The sequence below is a fragment of the Ochlerotatus camptorhynchus genome, unplaced genomic scaffold (genome assembly GCF_037179485.1).
Source record: "Ochlerotatus camptorhynchus isolate MF236.1 unplaced genomic scaffold, CSIRO-AGI_Acam_v1.1 ptg000232l, whole genome shotgun sequence".
NCBI classification, from domain to species: Eukaryota; Metazoa; Arthropoda; class Insecta; order Diptera; family Culicidae; genus Ochlerotatus; species Ochlerotatus camptorhynchus.
In genome coordinates this window covers 3,738,282-3,752,416 of record NW_027040722.1, presented here as the reverse complement: position 1 = coordinate 3,752,416, position 14,135 = coordinate 3,738,282, and the positions used below count along the sequence as shown (strand labels likewise).

General features: G+C 40.8%; 1 protein-coding gene and 1 pseudogene across 1 annotated transcript in view; both read right to left on the bottom strand.

The window, feature by feature from the left end:
* LOC135704200 (ATP-binding cassette sub-family G member 1-like) overlaps positions 1-14,135 on the bottom strand; it is a 119,536-nt gene that overhangs the window by 49,492 nt on the left and 55,909 nt on the right. The gene's annotated exons all lie outside the window — the stretch shown is intronic.
* LOC135704244 (PAS domain-containing serine/threonine-protein kinase-like) lies at positions 8,296-13,992 on the bottom strand (annotated as a pseudogene).

The following is a 14,135-nucleotide window of genomic DNA, read 5'->3' as shown; positions in this document are numbered from 1 at the left end:
CTAATTTAAATGCAACACCTCCAATGTTTGAAATGGGCTAGAATCCTGAAATAAATTATTTAGGCACGTAGTCTTAAAAAAACAAAATCCGACTTCTTGAATACTTTTGTTAGTCTCTGAATATTGATAAAAATTTGTCGAGGTTCAATGTATTGCAACGATTTTCAATGTCTAAAATCTCACAAATTGTGTTAAAGTTCAAAATGGATCACATCGAGCGGTTTACATACATACCAATCGAACTTTGCTGTGTATCAATATTTGATTTTTTTTTCTCTTCTAGAGCCCCGAGAAAATAGGGTTTTATCGAAGACAACAAATCAAGAAGACTGGCAACTGTGCCAGAATCCAAGCGACAGATACAATGGCGCTGCGCTTGAGTGAAGGTGGAAGCAACGCATAGAAAAATGAGCAAAAGCACAAACCCTTCTTCTGAGGATGTAATCTTTGCTATCAAATCCGTTCGAAGCATTTACCTTTGAGCGGCAGATGACGCAATTTTACCTGTCTCATAGCGTTCGCATGAGAAAATGGAAAAGTGCCAGTCTTTTTGATTTGTTGTCTTCGGTTTTATTTAGGCTCAGCTTGAAAAGTCAGAAATTTATTGCCACATTTTCTTAAAATCGCACTCAAAACATTTTAAATTTTCGTGAATATTTAAGTTTTTCGAAGTTTGGGACATTAAATAATTGTTGAAGCATGAATAATAAAAAAAATCGAAGGCTTAACATCTTGAAAACCATGAATTAGGTTTTTTTTTCTGTATTCAGTACACTGAAACCTCCGTTTACGAAGTCTTTTTTTACGCAGTATTCAATTTACGTCCTCTTTTTACGAAGTAAATCCCAAATAACGAGGTTTTTTTTTACGAAGTAAATTCCAAATAACGAGTTTTTTTTTTGTGATTTTGGGAAACTGGGATATACTGTGAAATACCCCACAATATGGGTATTGTTGGAATTGGAGTGACGTGTAGAGACTGGAAATCAATGTATGACACCATTTTGAAATCCAAGATGGCGACTTCCGGTTACATAAAAACTTGGAAATTCTGCCAAATACCCCACAATATGGGTATTTTTGAAATCGGAGTGACGTTTAGGGACCGGAAATCAATGTCTGACACCATTTTGAAATCCAAGATGGCGGCTTCCGGTAACAGAAAAGCTTGGAAATTCTGTCATATACCCCACAATATAGGTATTTTTGGAATTGGAGTGACGTGTAAGAATCGGAAATTTATGTCTGACGCCATTTCGAAATCCAAGATGGCGGCTTCCGGTTACAGAAAAATTGGCAAATACCACCACGTCACCCCGATTCTTAAGATACCCATATTGTAGGTTATTTAACATTATTTTTATGTCTATCTGTAAACGGAAGTCGCCAAATTGAATTTCACAATGGCGTCAGACATGGGTTTTCAGTCTTAATAAGTCACCCCGATTCCAAAAAACCCATATTGTGGGGTATTTGACAGTATTTCCCAGTGTTTCTGTAACCGGATGTCAACATCTTGGATTTCTAAATGGCGTCAGACATGGATTCTCGGTTCTCACAGGTAACTCCGATTCCAAAAATATCCATATTGTTGTGTTTTTAACGGTATTTTTCTGTTTTCCTGTAACCGGAAGCCGATTGGATTTAAAAATGGCGTCAGACATCGATTTCCGGTCCCTAAACGTCACCCTGATTCTTAAGATACCCATATTGTGGGTTATTTAACATTATTTTTTCTGTTTTTATGTAATCGGAAGCCGCCATCTTGGATTTCAAAATGGCGTCAGACATAAATTTCCAGTTCTTACACGTCACTCCGATTCCAAAAATACCCATATTGTGGGGTATTTGACAGAATTTCCATGTTTTCCTGTAACCGGAAGCCACCATCTTGGATTTCAAAATGGCGTCAGACATCGATTTCCGGTCCCTACTGGTCACTCCGATTCCAAAAATACCCATATTGTGGAGTATTTGACAGAATTTCGAAGATATTATGTTACCGGAAGTCGCCATCTTGGATTTCAAAATGGCGTCAGACATCGATTTCTGGTCCCTACATGTCACCCTGATTCCAAAAATACCCATATTGTGGGGTATTTGACAATATTTTCAAAAACCTCTTTTTACTAAGTAAATCCCAATCCGTGTTTTCTTTTTACGAAGTAAATCCCAAATAACGAGGTTTTTTTTTACGCACTAATTCGTAACCCCCGTTTTGGTTCGTAAATGGAGGTTTCAGTGTATCTTGAGTATTTGGCTACGTTTGAATATTCTTGATAATTTCCTTGGTAGTTTTCACAGGTTTTCTTGCAGTTTTGTCCTCAAGCGTTTTTACAGAATCATCTCAAATGTCATCAAAATAAATTCCATAGTTCCCCTACAATAATCCTGGAAATCTCTCTGGTAGGGTTAAGATCTGATATTTGTCAAACTCAGCACGGGTTTGAGAAAAAAAAAATGTTTAAATCATGAGATGACTTCTAAATTTAATTACCTTTCCATACGTACCCTTAGATTTGATAAAGAATCACAACTTGTTGAGATATTGTTAAAAATCTAACACTGAATCTTAATTCCAATTCCGTCACACGAGTTTCAATTCCGTCCAAAAACATTGAAACGTCATAGAATTCACTTCGGCATATGGATGATGGCAGAAAAAGGTTTTCGCTAGGAGCGCTTCATTTGTTTTTCAGAAGAATTAGTGTAAATATTCATATTATGCGTTCTGTCCTAGCTATCTACTCTTCTATATGCAATTTTCACACTGCCGTAATCTAAACGGAACTATCAATTCTATACTTTCATCTCCTCCTCATCTATCGTATAAAAATTACCACTTCAGTCAGTTATTCGAAATTAGCATCTTCAACTATGTAAATCGTTGACTTCACGCAGAAGTAATACTAAACATATAGGGGAAATGACGGCTTCGGCATGCCAGACTATTTTCGACAACCCAAATTGAAACACTATTTTCACTGGATTTTCTTACGAAAACACTTCGCTGAATGCATGCAAACGATTCTTTATACTTTCAGCTTCAATTTGACTATATTTTTACCGCTGAGAAAAAGCAATCTAGCAAGGTTTTCTTGAAATGAAACACACACACTACAAATTGTAGCTGATTTCGAGTTGCCGATAATAGAACAGCAGATTTACATGCAGTTCAAATGGAACGGTTGCCCGCTCTCACTAGAGAAGATTGGAGCTTTGTAAAAGCGTTTCAAAACAGTTTTTGACAATTCTTTCGACTGAAATTGTTAGAGCAGCTGGCAGCAAAAGATTGTAAACAAACCAATACTGCATATGTGTGAGTTCGTTAGAGAAAAAGGCTATAGAAAGAAGGTCGCTGCTTAGGTTGCCTAGAATACGTAAATTCCCCTAGTCAAAAGAATATTATAATTTAATCGGTTTTCTGAGGTGTGGCCAAAATAGGAACCTATGGCCAATACTGGTACACTTCTCCTACTTGATTCCAAGCGTCATTCTTAACGATGGTTGAATCTGTCCAAAAGAAACATTTAGCTTCGATGCCAATACTGTGCATGACATTTTCGAACAGGTGAGCTAACAACAAGGCTGACGACAGTTCTAGGCGTGAAGTGGAGAGCCGCTTGTTTCCTTTCTTCCAGTTGTCAAGGGGTACAATGCGTGACTTCGCAGTCAACAACCTCACAACCACAAAACACCAAAATTTCGCACACCCGCCACTTCCCGCGTCATCCTCAATCCGATTTATCCTTGCGATTTCAAACCAAAACATTGAAGGTGTCAGAAATACCGGGTTGCCAGGATGGGTATTTTACAAACAATCGCAGCTTACTCTATGACCGGCACAATCGGCACACTGACAAAAAAGATGACCCAAGAATGGTGTGCGGAGTGACCTACCCCTTGGTTTTACTACATTTTAGCTGCACCCATATTTTCTGGAACAGTCTATACAGTACTATTTTCTACGTGACCCAGATTTCTTTGTTATTATTTATTCCATAATTAAATCAGAGCTTAGACGGCACTCCACGAGGATCGTCCATCCATTGTAGTAGTTTCAATATTTGTGTTTGTTAACAAGAAACACTTCAAAGTTACTTATCAACATTGCTCACCAGTGATTTATTAGGGCGCTGTTGCTTAAGAGCCACACATATTCGCTCAAATTTCGGTGTTCATTACTTTCAATGTTTTGTATTGTTTTTGTTCACGATCATTCAGATTTTATTCCATAGAAATAGTTATGCTGGAAGATACACCCCCCTTGGCGACGTCATGTCATGTCAAGCTTCAACAAACTGTGTCACCCTTCGCTTGAAAGCACCTTTACGGACAAAGATTGGATCGTGTACGCCCGCCGGCTTGCAATCAATTAAATTCAATTTAAATTTGTACCGTGGAAAGCAAGCATGACTGTCTCACATCACTATAGCTAGAATCAACTGATTTACACTTGCATCGTCATTTTCCGCACGAATAATGACATAGACCAAACTTGGCCTCTAGCGGCCCTCTTGGAATCCATCAAAATGATGCAGAATTCAACATTTTGCAAGATGAGGCGTGGAAGGGAAATCTTAAAATGCTTCAATTTTTAAAATATTGCTTTTATTATTTTTTCGATAATGCTGGTGCCGTGACCAGGATTCGGTTTCCAAATCGAGCTATCCAAAAAACCAGACGTAAAGTGTATCCCAAGTTAAAACGTAATAAATCCAAATCCAAGGTTGCAAAGTGTTTCCTTTAAAAAGAAGAAGTGACTCCTAGTGGCGGTTAGTCGCAAACCTAAAAGTTCGGTGCAAGAATCAACTGGAGTGTTAGCCGATGCTCACAGAAGAACTTTATTGAATATAAAACATTCGCTGAAACTAGTTAATTCAAGTAGATTTTGAGCTCTCCAATATCACGCGTCGCAAAATTTTAAAATCTGCATCATTATGGCGTTTTTTTTCAAATAAGCCACGAGAGGCCAAGTTTTTAAGGCCTACTTAATTCGGTTTGATGTTTGAAATATTTAAACAACTGTCGGTTGGTAACGTTTCACGTGCAAGGTTTCACAATTTTTTCATCATTTTCCAGTGAATTGAAACGCTTTAAGTCGTCGGTTAAAGTGGGCTCCCGCGTTGTGTTAGGAAAGCGAACAAAAAAGGCTTACCCAGGTCAATCAATATACCTATTATTACGTACAGTTGCACTCCTTCGTTGCTTGTGTGGTAGTCACATTTCCGGACTGATTCGTGATTAGGGCGTACATTTTTTTGTAAGCTCAATCTCGGTACCTAACAACACAATCCGGTATAGAACTTTTTGACGTTTAATCGTCTTTCTCTATCTAGCACACATGAATGAATGGACGGTTTGTTTTCCCACTAATCCGTTTCCCTCTTGCTCGCACTCGTTCGATTTAAATGGTGCAGTAGTGTGCGCTGATTAAACGTCAAAAAGCTCTATTTGAATGATTCCTCTAGCATTTGGTATGGTTGTCTCCGCGATTGAATATTTATGCGTGAAAAATCAGCGATTGACCTGTTTGTTTACAAAAGCATGTACGCCCTAGTCACAAATCAGTCCGGATTTGTGTGCAAAGTGACACCGGGTACCGCAAACAATCACGTAGAGGCACACGGCACACAACAGTGAGTGCTGCAGCACCGAGAAACGAAGTGGAAACAGTTGGAAGACAAAGCGGCAAATAATCAAATCAAATAAACTTTGTTCCCATGATCTTGCCCCTTCCGGAGAGATGCACCGGGAACGGGATGCGACATGTGTTGACTTCTGTATTGAGAACAAAAATATTGCACTTCGTATTCCTTCTTTATCTTTTTCATGGCTATTACGTTCCAACTGGAGTGGAAAAGCATGATCTAAAACTGTTTGCACAAAATGATTGGGACCTGCCTCAAAACTCAGCGTATCCTTCGTCAAAACTGATATTTGTAATCCTACATACATCAAAACCTCCGGCCCTGAAGACCTTTTTATTTGTTTCCTTGTGTTTTCTTTGGTTTATTTGGATAAATGGTCGGTTGATCTTTTTTTTCTATTCAAGACTCTTTTTTCTTCTTCTTCTTCTTCTTCTTCTTCGTCTTGGCATTTCAAGTTCATTGTTTATCGCATATTAGCTTATTGCGTGCTCTCAACTTAGTGTTCTAGATTCACTTCCGGAAGATCTCTGAACTCCTCTTGGGAAGTTCCCTGAACCTCTCGTCGGAAATTCTCTAAACTTTTCGTTGGAAGTTGTGTGAACTTTCGTCGGAAGATCTCTGAATTTCTCGTAGGATTATTAGTGATTGACTTAAGAGTGAGGACTTGTTAGTGACTTAAGGGTGAGTGTTTTGGGCTGGTTGGCAAATCACTGGGAGTCGTTGAAGAGTACGCAAGAGAGGCGCCACCTGACAAATGCAAACCTGTTCGATTAATAAGACGGAGATGCTCTATAAATGACGGTAAATGTCGGGTCTCTGATGGTCCGGGAGAGCTTGAAGATCCTGGAATAAATGCTCCTCTGCTGATCCTCTCGTTGGAAATTCTGTGAACTTCTCGTCGGAAGATCTGTGTACCTCTCATATTGAAAGTTCTCTTAACTTCTCGACGGAAGTTCACTGTACTTTCTAACTTCAGAGAACTTTAATGATGCTCTATAACTTAGGTGAATTTTTCGGTGGAAGTTCTGGGAAGTTCAATGAACATCTCGTCGGAAATTCACTGAATTTGTCGGAAGATCTTTAAGCTGCTCGACGGAAATACTCAGAATTTCTCGTTGGAACTTAAGGGAACTTTAATGAAGTTCTGTGGACTTCAAGAAAATTCAATGAAACTTCAGGGAAGTTCTTAGAAATTTTTCGTCAAAAGTTGTCTGAACCTCTCATCGGAAGTTCTCTAATCTTTTCGTATGAAGTTCTATGAGCTTATTGGTGGAAGTTTTCTAAACCTCTCGTCGGAAGTTCTCTGATCTTCTCATCTTAAGTACTCTGATCTGCTTGTCGGAAGATCTATGAACTTCTCTTCGGAAGATCTCTGAACTTCTCTTCGGAAGTTCTCTAAACTTTTCGTTGGAAGTTCTGTGAACTTCTCGTTGGAAGATCTCTAATCTTTTCGTAGTAAGCTCTATGAGCTTCTTGGTGGAAGTTTTCTGACCCTCTCGTGGGAAGTTCTCTGAGCTTCTCGTCGAAAATTCCATGATCTTTTCATTGGAAGATCTCTGAACTTCCATCAGAAGTACTCTGATCTGCTCTTCGGAAGATCTCTGAACTCCCTTCGAAAGTTCCCTGAACCTCTCGTCGGAAGTTCTCTAAACTTTTCGTTGGAAGTTCTGTGAACTTTCGTCGGAAGATCTCTGAATTTTTCGTAGGATTGTTAGTGATTGACTTAAGAGTGAGGACTTGTTAGTGAGTTAAGGGTGAGTGTTTTGGACTGGTTGGCAAATCACTGGGACTCGTTGAAGAGTACGCAAGAGAGGCGACACCTGACGAATGCAAGCCTGCTGGATTAATAAGACGGAGATGCTCTATAAATGACGGTAAATGTCGGGTCTCTGATGGTCCGGGAGAGCTTGAAGATCCTGGGATAAATGCTCCATCTAGGTCATTTATAGAGCATCTCCTTCTTATTAAGTAAGTCCAGTCCAACCAGTCCAAAATTCTCGCCCTCAAATCAACGGAAAACACTAACAAGTCCGACATCACTTGCGCGAATCGTCGGATTATCCTGTCGATGAGAAGCGTGATCCTTGACCATCAATCCGTAGTTGCAATATCCAGCTGCTTAAGAAATTTCTGGCGGATCTATTTGCTTTTTGCTGAAGAAAGTGTTACTGCTACCTAAAGCTACAACACATTTAAAAAGCACTTCTCAGTGCCAAATATTACCTGAAAATCTTCTACCTTGTTTGATATTTATTCAACTTCGATCCATGTTTGGATCCACCCGAGGTAATCCTGCTTGGATATCGACTTGGAAAATTCCTCTTCGATCTTTTGGATTCTCGGGCTGCTTGGAAATCGATTTGGAGAAAAATATAAATTTCTATTTAATTATTCCTTTTCGATCCTTGTTTGGTTCCTACCAGAGGTAATCCTACAAGGACAACGATTTGGAAAATTCCTCTTTGATCCTTTGGATTCTTGTAGTAATCTGCTTAGTAGCCATGAGCTATTACCATGACAGGCCTGCCTCAATGACTCCCTCTATAGAAGGCATTTCAAGGCCGATGACATACTTATGCTTAACGTGAAGCGAACTGTTAAATCAAATGTAAAGAATCAATCCGCATCGTGTTCTCTTGCTTTTTGCTGAAGGAAGGGTTACTGCTATTTGCTTTTTGCTACAACAAATTTAAACAGCACTTCTTAGTGCTAAATATTCCCTGCACATATTTTACCTTGTTTAACTCTTATTTAACTTCAATCAATGTTTGGACCCTACCCTAGGTAATCCTGCTTTGAAAACGATTTGGAAAATTCTTCTTCGATCCTTCGGATTCTTATAGTAATCTGCTTGGAAGTTGACCAACCCCTCAGCACAGAGTGCCAAAAACACAGTAGGGCACACCATGGCACACTCATTGGCACTGTTTAACGCCCATGGGACAAAATTTTTATGATCTCTAAAGTAACTGGCATCACTGCACTATTTCTGCGCTTGCGCAGTGCGTATCTGTCAAAATTTGCTTGTTGACACAAACAATTTTTGGTATCCGCAACAGATAATTTCGCCGGAGCCTCCAACTCACCCTTTACTGGCATGGTCCGCAACCGGAGCTACGGAAGATGCCGACATCACGACAACTACCGGGTGGTTCGTTTCCCAAGCATGCTTTTGTCGCTGTTGTTGCTGCGGCCGCCTCTGACGGTTACTTTTGCTCGGCGAATTGAATGGACTGGCAGCGCCACCAACGCAACTGCTGCTACTGGACGAATCGTGCTGAAGTGAAGCAGCAGCACCAGTACCGCCATCGTCATCCTTATCCTATCTTCTGTATCACAATTGCGTTCTAGTAGAAATAAAGCTTATGTTGTATATTGTTGGCCAATCCGATCACCATCGACCTGAATGATGCACGTTCCTTCCGGTTCCCTCAGAGACAAACTGATGAGACCGGTAGAAGTAATATTCATCTCTTTGCCGGAGATATCGTCATCTAGATCAATGTCATCATCTGCGACAGAGGACAAATATCATCGTCCAGCATCTCGACATGCTCATCGCCATCTTCACCATCGACATCATCCACCACATCTGGCTGTAACAGATATTCGAATCTACGTAACACGTCTACTGATAGGTTTCGTACGGTGCGCAAGGGACGATTTTGGCAACATTGAACTGTGACGAATTGAAGTCCTGTGTCATCCATTCCGTCTCCACTGGTGGTGATCCGAGTTTTGGGATTCTTGTCCAACAGCGAAACCCACACGTACTCCAATTCTTCACTGATTTCGTGCGGAATGATCAGTTCGGATTGCAGGATTTTCTCAACGTCCACGAATGAGTTCTCGAACAACATCAACACAGTACAGAGTCACACCGAGAGCCCACAATTCAAAATCCGGGCCCGAGTAGTGGTTGCCTGCTAACACTTACGGAATTTGTGATCGATGTCATCGTTCTCATCTTTGATGTCCCCGTGTAGCATGTTCAACGAGTGCAGGAAAGCAACAGCATTAGCAATCTGTCGAAAGATCGGGTCTTCGATCGATAAACTCGAACAGATCCATCCCGGAGCCGTGGATTTCCGTAACAACCTGGAAGAACTTGTTCTCGAATCAATCGAACATGTTGACAATGTTCGGATGCTTCACGTGCGTCAACAGGTACACTTCCATCGGGATTTCTCGCTTTCATCGGTCATTCATTAACTGCGGCACGAGCATCTCCTTCAGTGTGATCTTCGATATCACCAGCAACCTATCCGAGCTCTGGTAGCTCAGCTTCACATACCCGTACGCGACCTTCCCGATGTGCCTCACCAGCGTGTAATATTTGCTGTATTCTCCGTGGATCAAATCTTCATCGCACTGCGACATATAAGAGAGGGAACTGGGCCAATCCGAGTGCTGTGCAGCAGCAATATTCTTGATGGCCTACCCAAGTGAATTGTCCACCGTACTAGTCGCGCTGTTGAACGTCAACGTCACATTCCGATGCCTATCCTCATCCTCTAGGTTGTTGTCCCAGATGCAGTAGACCTTCTGTCTGATTCTAAATGGTGTACAGTATGTCTATCACGTTGCCATCGTAGTGAATCGCTTACCCGCGGTACTTCCCATCCGAATAGATCGACCTGCGTGGTCCACACGGAATCGGAAGCGTTCCAACGGCCGAATTCTGATGATCTGGTGCTGACGTGACCATTGTCTTTGACAGCTCGTAACAAACCAAAACAAACTATTTGAACTGTCAAAATACTGGGTAGCCAAACATACAATTATTCACAAACAAAGTCAGTCTGATGAATAGCACTATCGGCACAGCGCGGAAAAATAGAGGTACACTGAGAAAAATGTTGGCGCAAAATAAGTGTGTGGAGTGACCGGCCCTTGGGAGTAACTTTGGTCTGCCGCCATGGCGGCTAAACACAAATGAAAAGGGGAATCTCTTGATCTCCCTTCTGATGAAATTCATTTGGGCAATCAATTGGGTTCTTTAAGGGTATTGAGGTAAATGCATATTCGTAATCTGCATTAAAAATGTAACCCAAACCCAAAATTTCATCCATTTTGGTACACTGGAACTATTTTAAATAAGTACGATTACATTTGCAAAAATCACCTTATTAGCGCCCCTCGGTGTCACTTTGCATGGGAGCGAGCTGTCAGTTTAGTGTCAAACAGAAGTTATTATTTTGCTTTAAATCTTGATTTAAAAATCGACATGAAAGTGTGTGAATTCGAAAAAAATATCGCTGTACTCAGAAAACGAAGCTCTTTCAGATGATATATAAAAACCGATATGTTTTTCAAAATTAAAGAACACAATTTGATATGCTCACGGATGATTTGAAGGATTCATCATGCAAGCAAAATTCCACTAAACATTCCTGACTTAATGCCAAGAAGGAAAAGGTCACCCCTATTGTGGTAACCACTTCCGATTTCCATGCTCTTCGCATGGAGCTTTTGAACTTTATTAAATTCAAGCTTTCAGTTATTTTCAGGCAACAGTCGTTGCAATCCTCAATTGCAATGATCAATTCCCTTTATATTTATGTAAGATTTAGTTTTAGTTTTAAGTTTTAAGATGTCTATTGTTATACGGACGTGCAGGTAACGAAAACATGTTTAAAATACTGAATTGCCAAAGCAGGAACAAAGTGAACACACTTTGATATATATCATAACAATTAAGGCTGGCACGTTGCAAGCTCATACAGCTAGCAGCACCTTGATTAAAGGGTTTAAAAAATGAGAAGTATATTATCAATAATGTTATTTTTTTAGTATTTCATTAGAAACTAATGGTCAGGGAACATTAATCGTGAACACAGACTTGATATCGTAGAACCACCGACAAACCGACATGAAACTTAAACTTAACTCTTGATCGAGAATCCATAACGGCCGATTTAAATGTGCAGTGTTCCCATCTGTCAAAACCATAGAAATTTTTTATCTAGATAAAATAATTTATCCGAAATAGATTAGGCACGAACCAACTCATAAATTTTGTGCGCATGTTCGTGGCTAGGATAAATATATTTCGCGAACACGGCGGCAGATGTCAGTTTTGTGCTTTGTTCAGAAATTTCTTTGTAATTTGTATGATCATTCATGTCGGTTTGTCGATGGTAGAACTTGTCCTAGGGGTCCACTGTTAGCATCCAAGTTCAGTCAAAATTACCAATGCAGAGAAGTCTTTTAGGTTATATGAAATTGGAAGAATACTTTCACTTTTATAATTCATCTGTATTTGTCATTGAATTATATGGATTCAACATGTTTTTAAATTTATCTGGTTTTCCCTGAAATAAGGAGTCGCTTGTTTGTTTAATTTTAAAGTTCTATGGACTGTTGGTGTTCTTCAGAAGTCCTTCGAATGGTTGCCTGAAATTTATTGGATTTGCCATTGAAGAACGTTTTTAATCATTGAAATCCAAAGAACTCGTCTTTTCAACACGTTTTACTAATATATATCAGGATTCTTCAAACTAACCAACGAGACTTAAGATTCACGTCATTTTTAGAATTTTTCCATTATGTTCGCCGGTCACGAAGTTGTCCCATCTCGTTCTTTAATCTTCTAGGTTCTCTATACGATTGAAAATTCTTTGCCTTTTTAATTTGGCTGGAAGTCTATGTAAGGGGCTGTTCATAAACTACGCAGACCATTTTTGACAACCAAATGAGTTGATTCCCTGTAGTTACTAGTACAGTCGAGAAATAGCGGTGGGATTCCTGGATCGTGGACCCCCGTTAATCTGAACGACTCTTCGCGTACATACAAAGAGGCATAACTTGCCATCGATCTGTGTGTAAAAACCAACACGACACGTTCTCGTGACAAATGAAAATAATCATTTTGCATTTGATCCTCAAAATCATCCCCACCAAGATGAAGACGATAATAATATTGACAACACAGAGGCGTAATGAACATCCAGCCACGAATGAAGAAAAACAAATGTTGCCTTTGATACTCAGAGGTTGCCTTGATCAAGAGAATGCTGTTATGTCAAAATTCAAATTCATGCAGGTAGTTGGTCTATCTATTCAGGTTGTCTACATATTCAGCCAAGTTGAGTGTAGAAAAACCGATTTTTATCAGCACTGCCAGAAACTCGCTTTTCCGACGGTCGTAGGGTTACTACAAGTTAGAATGAAAATGAACCCCGTTAACATGCACTAAGCACAGGCAAAGAGACATAACGCTTTGTGTAAAACATCGTCACTAAAACACTACCGCCAGCGGTGCCGGTGGTGTAGTGGTAAGCGTGATTACCTCTCACCCCAGCAGGCCTGGGTTCAATCCCAGTCGGCGCCGCCGGGATGTTCTGAGGCATAACATCTCTGATCACGTCTTCCTTCGGAAGGGAAGTAAAGCCGTTGGTCCCCGGTTCATGAGTTGATGGATCGATAGGTAGGGTCCAGGTGTGGGAGCTGCCTTCCTGGCGTCGGTAGCATTGGTGCTCAGCACGGAAAACAAGATCGACGGAAAAAAAAACACTAGCGCCACCTGTTGCATATATTGTCATGGGCACTACGCTCACCAGATGGCGGAAGTGTGTAAACGTCAGACGCAAGGAAATTGACTATGCGCGCCATAGGCGGTGGCTTTACCAACCAACACACATTCAAATTGACCGTTAAATGCGTGTTCGATGAAAAACATGCAAGAGTTATGCCTGTTTGTCTGTGCACGAAGAGTCGTTCAGATTAACGGGGGTCCGCGGTACTCTACAGATTCGCAAAGCTTTCCCCGTTGATTGGGACTACACTACTAAGGCAAACAAACTAACTATAAGTGAAAGCCGGAAATCGCAACCGCCTAGTGCATCCGCGTAAGTAACCGCATTGTTTGTTTGCAGGATGGCAGCCTCTTCGTTGACCCGCATAAAATGCAAGCATATGACGAACAATTCCCTCGCAGTCAGTGGGTCTCTCGCTCCCACAGTAAATTAAATTTAAAAGAAAGAAATTGCACCAGTCGATGATTTCCGTTCAGATGCACTTGCCTTGCCTTAAGGTTCTTAGCCATCGTTCGGTCCGGTTCTCTCCCGCCCGGACTCGGACGGCGGCAAAATCGATGCTGATGATGCAGTGCAACTCACTTGACTTTTAACCTTTCGTTTCTGTCTGCTTCTGTCGTCGTGGTTTCTGCAGCAGCAGCGCCGGTTTAGCCAACTGTAAAATTGTCGCCTGAAAGTATGCTACTAGGCACCATCGGAAATGCATCGGTTGTGGAACACGGGGCACGGAGGCAAGGAAGGGGCTTTCTAGTCCGTTAGTGGTTGCATACATTCAGGCGACGGAAATATGCACTGCTGGGCATTGTTTCGCCGTTTTTCTGTGGTTTTCTTGTTTTGGAGAAGGAAGTAGCTTGCAGTAGGTGCAGTATGCATACCGACAGGAAACGGAACGGCGCAAGGGGAGAAAGGGCAGGCGAATCAAGATGATTTAGCACTATTACGCAGA